Source organism: Enhydra lutris, unplaced genomic scaffold (genome assembly GCF_002288905.1).
Source record: "Enhydra lutris kenyoni isolate GAN:26980312 unplaced genomic scaffold, ASM228890v2 scaffoldscaffold14, whole genome shotgun sequence".
NCBI classification, from domain to species: Eukaryota; Metazoa; Chordata; class Mammalia; order Carnivora; family Mustelidae; genus Enhydra; species Enhydra lutris.
Genome location: NW_019154098.1, coordinates 9,598,088 through 9,608,227, shown reverse-complemented (window position 1 = coordinate 9,608,227; position 10,140 = coordinate 9,598,088).

Genomic DNA, 10,140 nt, shown 5'->3' with positions numbered 1-10,140 from the left:
GAGACACACATGAGGATTTTCTCTTTACATATAAAACCTCCAACAGAACAGGAAGGCACTTAGCACTAAATGGTGGTTTCCTAACTGGGTTCAAATCCTGACTCATAAGCTAGATGAATGTCATCACTTACCCCTGTAATTGTGTTTCCTTCATTGTACATTGAGGCGAATAATACCTCTATGTGTTAGTGAAGCATAAAAAAATAATATCTCCCACCCAGTCCTCTTCCCTGAATTCTAGACACCATCTGCCTACACAGCCCTCCTTGGGTCTCCAGTAGCTCTTTGCAGCTCAGCATGCCCAAGACCAGGTCCACCTCACCCCTGCCCAAATGATCTCCCCCTGCTCTTCCACACCTCTGTGTAAGTGGACTTATCTTTCCTGTTCTCAGACATTCCAAAGCCACCTTAGACTCACTCTTTCTCCTGTCTCTCTCTCTCTTAAACACACACACACACTCCATCTGCAAATCCTGATGTGTCTCTTCTGAAAATACACACAAAATGCAGTTACTTTTCTCAACCTTCCCCACCACCCGTTAATACAAGCCAGCATTGTCTCTCTCTGGATTGTCACCACCACTTCTAACAGGTCCCTGGCTTTTCCTATTACCCCAACAAAGCAACCAGGGTGGACCTTTCGAAAAGTCTTACACATTGCTCCCACTTTCAGCATCCTCCCCGCCCACTTCTGTCTCACTCAGAATGAAAGTGAGGACTTGGCAGAGCCCTGTGAGGTGCCATATATTCTAGCCCCATTAACTCCCTGACTGTATCTCCCCCTGGAGGGTTCCAGCCATGGACCCCGCCCCACCATCACTCCTCCAAGTTCATTCCTACCACAGGGCCTTTGCAGTTACTGATAAATCTACTTAAAAGCCTCTTGAGTCCACTCTGAGCCTAGCAATTCAGTTTATTCTTTGCCCAAATGCCACCTTCATGACCACATCATTTAAAATGGCAGCCCCCATGGTGCCCTGTAGGCTCCACTCTCATTTATTTCACTCCATGTCTCTTACACCAAATGGTTAGCTTATTTGCTTATTTATTTATTTTCTGTCTCCCTTTAGTGGAATATAAACTCCCTAAGGATGGAGATTTTTGCCCATTTTGTTTATTGCTATATCCTCAGCCTGGAACACAGCAAGTATTCAATCAATATTTGCTAGAATAAAGTATAGGGCATGCAGGGATACTTAATAAATGTTAGTTATTATTATTCTCATCTTTACAATATTAGATTAGCCTCAATTAACTAAATATGTCATGAGGATGTGCAGGTGAACTCAGTTTTCTGGTTTATTATGAATTAAGTCATTGTTGATGAAAGAACACATTTAAAATTGTATTTTACAAAATAAACCTTTAAAAGTAAGGACTGACTAAAATGACTTTTACTTGCTGACTTAACATCCAAGGCTCATGGAATGGCCTCCATCAGGTCTAGTGAAAAAACAATAACATCTCTTTAGCCCCTTTCTAGCAAGAACTACTTCTGCCTCTCTCTTCTCTGGAGCTCTTAACAAAATCTTACAGAGGGACAGAATAGTGGGGAAGACATATTAAGGGGACACTCAATATCTAAGAAGCTTGATTTTTCCCTTTAGATACAAGCAGACGCTGATAGTGTTCATATTTGTGCTGTGATGGCTGAGCTCCTGATGCATCATCACTATCACCATCATCATAGTCTGTCATATCACCATATCACCATCACCACCACCATCATAATCACCATCACCATTATCAACATCATCACTATCCCATCATCATCATCAACATCATCACCACCATCACCATCGTTATCATCACTAACCTCACCACCACCATCACCATCACCATCACCATTACCGTCATCATCACCATCATCATCACCACCACCACCATCACCATCATCACAATCGCCATCATTAATAGCATCACCACCCCGCCACCATCATCATCAACATCACCACCACCACATTCGTCACCATCATCACTATCATCATCAACATTATCAACATGTTGGTAACTAGTAGTTATTAAGATGCTTACTATGTGCTAGTCACTTTATGAGCCTTTAATTCTCAAACTAACTCTGTTAGATCACCATTATTATAAACCGTATTTTACAGATAAGGAAACAGAGGCTCAAAAGGGTAGGTAGAATTTCTAAGATTATATATCCTGTAAGTGGCTCACCAAGGATCTGTCTCATCTTTGTGGGAACCCATGTCTGCCAAGGTTTTTACTGTACAATAGTGCTTCCCTCAGCTACAACCTTCTTGTCAATTATGTGGTCCCTCTGTAGCCTAGAGATGGCTGTTTCAGGTGTTGGACAGATGAACCTGACCTGAGTTTGCTTTACACCTGACCTGAGTTTGCTTCATTTTATAAATATCTGAACAAGTAAATTTTCTCAAATAGGATTTTTAAGCCTTGTAAAACTTTTAAAGACTGATATTGGCCACTTCAGGAATCACTGGAGTTTATACCAGGGAGGAAATTCACAATCCAGGCTGAGCTGCCTTGAAGACTTACTTAGAGAGAGTTCCGCTTGTAGGCCCCGCTGCACTCTCTTTGTTCCCCATACCCTTAGCATCTCTCCTATCCAGCACAGGGTTCCTGGCAAGTTAGACCCAGCACCAAAAGCAGGGGCAATGTTTCCATGGTGCCAGGGAGTTGCCCTGACCTGTCCATTAACACAACTCACAGTTGATCTAGTTGCTTGGAGACACAACGTGCTCTATTTAAGGGGTGAGCCAGGGACAGAATGATTCCAATTGGGAACAACCAGCTCTGGAAACCTCACACCCTGTGTGTTGGAGATAGTGCAACTCGTGGGAGTACAGTGATCGGAAGGACATTGGTAGGCAAGGAGGACTTCCCTTCTCTGACCCTAGGATTCTGCTGATGGCTAATGCAGACCTGCTGATATTTCTGCTGAGTTCCCATTCTCGTTTGAAGTCAGCAGCAGAGGGGGTGCTAACTGCATTCAGGTAACACTTCAGAAGGTAATTTCACGCCCTGCCTCAGTGCTGATGAGGCACTATTAATTTGGGGACACTTTAACACCACTTCACTGTGCCAGCTTAGCAACCTGGCTAATTAATAGGAAAAAAAAAAATAAGGGGTTGACTTAAAGAAACATTGCAATAAAAAATTAAAAAGTCACTGCAAATGTTTTTATACAAGGAGAGAGTTTGGGATTCTTTATATGTCAGTGGAAATAAGGTTATGATTTTATTGATACACAAATATGGAATCTTGCATATTTTCCTTATAAATCAGTATGGTAGAGTGTAAAAGAATCATGTACAGTGGGAAGTGCATGAATTTGAGATAAGACAGATCTGAATTTCCATCCAGACTCTATTCTTACTGAAACAGCATGAAGTCTTTCAACCTCAGTGAACTCCACATTCCTCATCTATAACTGGGGCTAAGACTTCCAGTACAGCAGGTTATTCTGATTGGAGACTGCTGTATATGATGCATTTAGTGTTGTGTTGGTCCCATAGGAGTTTTTTTTTTTTTTTTTTTTTTTTTATTTGACACAGAGAGAGATCACATGTAGGGAGAGCAATAGGCTGAGAGGGGGCGGAAAGCAGGCTCCCTGCTGAGCAGAGAGCCCAATGAGGGGCTCGATCCCAGGACCCTGAGATCATGACCTGAGCTGAAGGCAGAGGCTTAACCTACTGAGCCACCCAGGCTCCCCCCATAGGACGTTCTTTATAAACAGTCTATAAATGGTAGTCAACTATCAGAACCCTTCAGACTAGAAAAGCATTCTGGATGTGGATTCTATGAATTCAGAGTTTTGGGGACATAAAACACTCCTTAATACCTTCCTGTACCAGGAATTAGCTGAAACTGCAGTCAAGAAGCTTGCTGGGTCTAAATGATGCTCTCCTGGGCATCGGGGCCCAGTTCAGGGTCGGCTGGTCCACAAGAGAACCAGGCTTTTGAGTCCAGAATATCCAGCCTCTGGAGGTTTTTGAGTAGGGCAATGATATGAAAGATAGAAACTCTGAGGTCACTATGAGTGTGGGGGATTCCCTCAAATTGTTTATTATGAGCCAAGCTCTGTGCAGGCTCTGGGTAACCACTCATGGTTAAGATATGGTCCAGCTCCCAGGGAGATGAGGAGAAAATAAAGTGGAATAATTCAGAGTTCAATGCACACTAAGGCTTACAAACACAATAACCTAAAGCTGTGAGTCCTAACCAAGAAGGGGATGAGGAATCTTAAGAGAATGTACTGTGTTAGGATATGTAGGAGTTAGGATGGGTAGCACCTCTCTTTTTACTGCCTCAGTTCAGATGCAATGAAAGAGAAGCAAGAATGGACAAAGTTTTCCCTGGAACAATTTTCAGTGGGAAATGATTCTCCAGTCTAAGAGTGGAAACATTTTCTCTGCAAAGGATCAGAGAGTAAAAATGATAGGCTTTACAGGTCATGAGAAACCATGAAGCAGGAGCAAAAGCAGTGATGGTCTTTGTGGACTGTGAAATCTGGATTTTCTATAATTTTTTCATAGCATGAAATGTTATTTTTTCTTTTGATTTTTTTAAAGCATTTGAAAAGATAAAACCCATTCTTAGTTCACAGTTTGTACAAAAAAGGTGGTGGGCACTTTTGGCCTGTGGGTTCCAGTTTGCTGATTTGCCTTCCTCTCTGCAGTGTCCTGGAGAGTCACTAACTCATCAAGGTGGTGCCCTCAAGTGGCCAAACATGGCTGGGTCCCTGTCTGACCAGCACTGTCTGGGGAGAAAATGGCAACATAACAACAAAAACAGTGTGCAAAAATGTTTATACATATAAAATTTTGCATAGAAGATATATATATTTATATTTAATTTATATTTATATTTAATTTATATTTATATAAAATGAAATACACAAGTGCATTTTATGCATGTTGGTGTGTTTGCTACTTGGTTCCACATGACCTTCTTATTCTTTTCTTTGGTAGAGACAATTATATTAAGTATTTAATTAAATAAAGGAGTGATTTTGTTCACATTTGGATTGAATTTTAATTTGGACTTTATATGTCTTTGTATTTAACTGAGTTCCCCAGGCAGGAAACATCGTGGCAGGTGGCATATCCCACGTGCTATCTGGGATGTTAGGCATCGTCTCCGACATTCTGAAATAACATAGATTGCCTGCTTCTCAGCTGTCCTTTTCTCCCTCAGTGTCCTTCCTTTAACAGCCAGGTCAAGTGTTCATAGTATGAATCAGGCACTGAAGTATGTAAATGAAAAACGCAGGTCTTGAATGAATTTGCAACAGGCTTTTTCTTTAAGGAGAGACGGGCATAAGAGTTCCTGCCTCTTAATGCCCTCCGCATTCATAAGGCCAGGCCTGGAAAGCAGCTTTGATTGGGGACAGTTTATTTTCGATATTCCAAGACTTCCTGTCCGCTAGAAAGTAAGGTCTTAAAGGAAAGAGATCATGTTGGTCACGGGTGGCCCCAAAGGATTGGAACACTGCTTGCTCATACTAAGGACTCCTCATATTTATTGGAGAAATATCTAAGTGATTACCAGTCTAGACTCTTCTGTTTCTAGTTGGCTGAATTTATTATTATTTATATTATTATATATTATATTTTATATATTATATGTTATATATTTATTATTATTATATTATATTATTATTTATATTTATTATTTCTCAAATTCTCTAAAAGCAGCATAAAAATGAGAAATTAATATTGATTTATTGATCTACCTTCCCTTCTCCCCTGACTTAGGATCTAAGATTTCTGAAGAGAGTTAATCATGTTCTTCAGCTCATTACACGTCATTATCCTGCTGTTCGTACAAAGCCTCTATATGGTATGTTTCACGTATGCATGTACATGTGCATGTGTATGTATGTACCTATGTATGTATGTATCACAATTATTTTCTCTGTCATCCCATGTCCCTAGACTCATTCCACTCCCCCATAGCATCTAATTTAGTTTACTTAGTTTATGCCTTTCAAGCTTTCTTCCTAGAATTTATTTTGGTATATGTGTGTCCTTCTAAAAATTGTGTTTCATTGAGTGTGTCATTAAAAAAGTTTGCAAAGATCCTATGTGCTTTGACTTTCAGGCTATTTCTTACTTTTTTTTACTTGATTCTGATTTTCAAGATCTATGCCTCCACACATCCATCTAGTTCATGGGAAAAATGACATTCGAAGCATAGGCATCATCTTATTCAACCATTTCCCTGAATGTTGGGCTCCTCCAACTCTATCCTACAACAAACATTTCTTTGTGGGCCCAGGTGTGAGTCTTGCTGGGATGCATGTTGGAAGGATGACTTCCGATATAATTGATCAGGCACCTATTTTGATGGGCTGTTGCTCACAGGGTACCAACTGTTAGGTGATTTGACCATCAGCCTCTCTGCACCAAGAGCTGCAGACAGGTTTCCAGAGGAGAGAGGGTGTTCCCATTTCTCCACCTCTTTCGGGCAGTTAATAACAGGTTTTCCTATCTCCTTGTTTAATTGGTCTCTTCTGATTGCTGGTCAAGAGTGCTTGTTAGTGTTTAGATTTTGCCTTCTGTCACTTTCCTAGTCTTTCTTTTTCCCCCATCAGCATAAGTTCTCCATGTCTCTCTTGTGGTTTTAGAATTTCAAATAACTTTGGATAGGAGACGTCCTGTTGAAAACATCTTTTCCCTTCTTGAGATCCTAAATATATTTACCTATTTTTTTTTCTATCTGTTTTATAGATTTATCTTTCACATGTGCATCTTTAATCCATTTGGAATTTATTTTAATGCTGGGAAGTAGAGACGCCCATTTTTTCCTTCCCAACTGAAAATCCATCTTTCACCCATTTTTTTGTGATGCCACTTCTGTCACATCCCATGTTCCCCAGGGTCTATTTTTCATTTCTCTCCCTTGTTGCTATTCCTTTGTTAGAATCACAATACTTTTATTGTATTGCTTAATATGCATTTATGGTTATGGATTAAGGGAATATCTTTTTATATAGTAAGGTGAGTCTGAAATTCATTTTGGTTTTTATTTTCCAATTTGTCTTGGCCATTGGCTGACCCCCAAGTTCTTATATTATTTTCATTGGAAGTGAATCAAATTAACTATTGGAGATCTGATACACTTGTATGTGTCATCATGCCATCCATGCACAATGGTGTAGACAACCCTTTGGTAAGAATTTCTTTTATGTCCTTTGAACAGAAGCTATTTTTTCTCTATTCTGTATTTTTGCATGTTCAGGATAATTCCTAGGTACCTTATAGGTTTTGCTTCCAGATGGCAAACTCTTGTTTGTGAATAATAGCTTGTATTCTATTCTACTTTCAATTCACTATTATTGATGTAGAAGGACACTGTTAAAATTTGTATATTGATCTTAAAATTGGGAAACTTTACTGAACTTTTTTGTTCTAACAATTTGTCTTTCTCTGTTAAGCTTCTATGAAAATAATCACATTGTCTAAAAGTAAGGATATCCCAATACCCCTTATTCCTTTTCTTGTCTTTTTTTTTTTTTTTAAATCAGAATGTGCAGGATCATGCTGAATCAGAACAGCATAGGAAACATCTGTTTCTCCTCCTGAACTTAAGGAAGTGCATACAAATAAATGATTTTCACTAAGTATCATAATTGCTATAGGTTTTTGGTGGGGAAATCTTATCAGGTTAAAGAAAATTTTTTCTTAATACCTATAGTTCTAAGGGTTTTCCCTCTTCAAAAATTGTAAATATTAAACTTCAGCAAAATTTTGCTACATTTATTGCGATGATATAATCCTTCTCTCTTACATCTATTAATGTGAATTAAATAGATAGATTTCATAATGTTAAACCACATCTGCATTCCTGAATTAAAGGTTGCTTGCTAGCAGTGTGTAATTTTTAATACAATGGTATTAAATTAGTTGATATTGCATTTAAGTTTTATATCCATTTTCATAAATGAAATGGCTCCATATGTTTTGTGAACTATCTTTATCTGGTTTTGTATGAAGATTGTTCTAGGTTGCATATTAATAAACACTTTTTTTTTTTTTTTGCAGGGGGACCAACTGAGATGATAGAGATTGTTTTGTCCTTTGAAAATTTTATAGAATTCTTATAAAACTGCCAGGAGCTCAGAAATTTGGTGGTGGGGAAAGGAGATTGTGTAGGGAAATTAAGAAAAGCCTCTCAAATTTTCAAAGTTTTAGTGGTTACTGATAAACTCGAGTTTTCTATTTTTAAATGGATTTTATTATTAAAATGTTTATTTTTTCCAAATTCCAAGCATATCAGTGTATTGTTTCCTTAGTATTTTATCGAAAAATTTAAATTTCTATCTTTATAGGTCATTATTTTCCCCCTTTTCCCCTTTCATTCTATATTTTGTTAATTGGCATCATCATTCTATTTATTTTCCCCAGTCTTACCAGAGTTTATCCTTCAAGTCTTTTCAAATATACATACTTCTCTACTGTTTGTTGTTTTTCATGGATTCATGGATTTCTCCTATATCCTCACAATCAACTTCTCTTAATTATTGAGTTCATCTGTTGTGTGTTTTCTAGCTTCCTGAGTTAAATTATAAGTTGTTTTGGTCTTTGACATTTTTCGATAAGTGTACTTGAAGTGTCAAGAAAAACTGAGAAAAGTTCTGAGCTTGGTAAATACGGATTGCTGGGTGGTCTACCAGCACAACTTCCTGAGCCATCTTCACTGTCCATCATCTGATCCACAACGGCGCAAGTCGTAAACAGCTAGGAGTCCTGCAGGTGGTATCTGGTGGACTGCGACTGACCGCTGCCTGGCAGAAAGACCAGTCTTGTGTCTGTCTGTGAACTCATGGCAGCAGGACCTTCCTACTTTGCTGCTACTGACTCACAAGTTCTCCTCAGGACTGGTTGGGACATCCTACTGGCTCGCTCATTAGTGAGTTAAGTACAATCTTTGACATTCATTTATTTATATCCGCAGGAGAGTTATAAATTTACGTTTATAAAAAAAAATTTTAACAAAGGTGATACATTTTCTTCTAAGCATTGCTTTAGCTTCATCTTTAAGATTTTGGCCTATGTTGCTTGACAGCTCATACTGAGATCTGCCCCGTCCGGAGCCCCAGGGAAGCCTGGGCTGCATCAGAAAGCATGCAAAGGGAAGGCCAGAAAAACAGTCACTCTTGAGCAGCTCAAGTACAGTTATCACAGTTCACTGCTACTCTCAAAGAAATATGTCCAAAGGAAAAGTTTTCCAATTTATTTATTTATTTATTTTTATTTATTTTTAGAGAGAGGACATGGGAGTGGGGGGAGGGGCAGAGCGGGAGAGAGAATTTTTTTTAATAAAAAATTTCTTAAAGATTCTATTTATTTGAGCAAGAGAGAGAGATTGATAGAATGAGTGGTCAGGAGAAGAGGGGGAGAAGCAAGCTCCCTGCTCAGCAGGGAGCCCTATGTGGGACTCCATCCCAGGACCCTGGGTTCATGACCTGAGCTGAAGGCAGATGCTTAGCCAACTGAGCCACCCATGTGCCCTTAATAAAAAAAAAAAAAAAAAATTAAGGTTTTATTTATTTATTTGAGGTAGAGAGTGAGAGAGAGAGTGAAGGAATGGGGGGAAGTACAGAGGGAGAGGGAGAAGCAGGCTCCCTGCTGAGCGCAGAGCCAAACTCTGGCCTTGATTGCAAGACCTGGAGATCATGACCTGAGCCAAAGCCAGACACTTAACCGACTGAGCCACCCAGGCACCCGAGGATATTTTTTTTTAAAGATTTATTTATTTATTTTGAGAGAGAGAGAGACAGTGTGTGGAGGGAGAGAATCTCAAGAAAATATCCCTCTGAGTGTGGATCCTCATGCCTAGCTCAGTCTCACGGGATTCTGAGATCATGATCTTAGCTGAAATCAAGAGTCAGGATGCTGAACCATCTGAGACACCCAGGTGCCCTTGGCCATAGGAAATTTTTAAAAAACCCTCTTTTCGGGGCACCTGGGTGGCTCAGTGGGTTAAAGCCTCTGCCTTCAGCTCGGGTCATGATCTCAGGGTCCTGGGATCGAGCCCCGCGTCGGGCTCTCTGCTCAGCAGGGAGCCTGCTTCCCTCTCTCTCTCTCTCTGCCTGCCTCTCTGCCTACTTGTGACCTCTCTCTCTGTGTCAAATAAATAAAATCTTAAAAA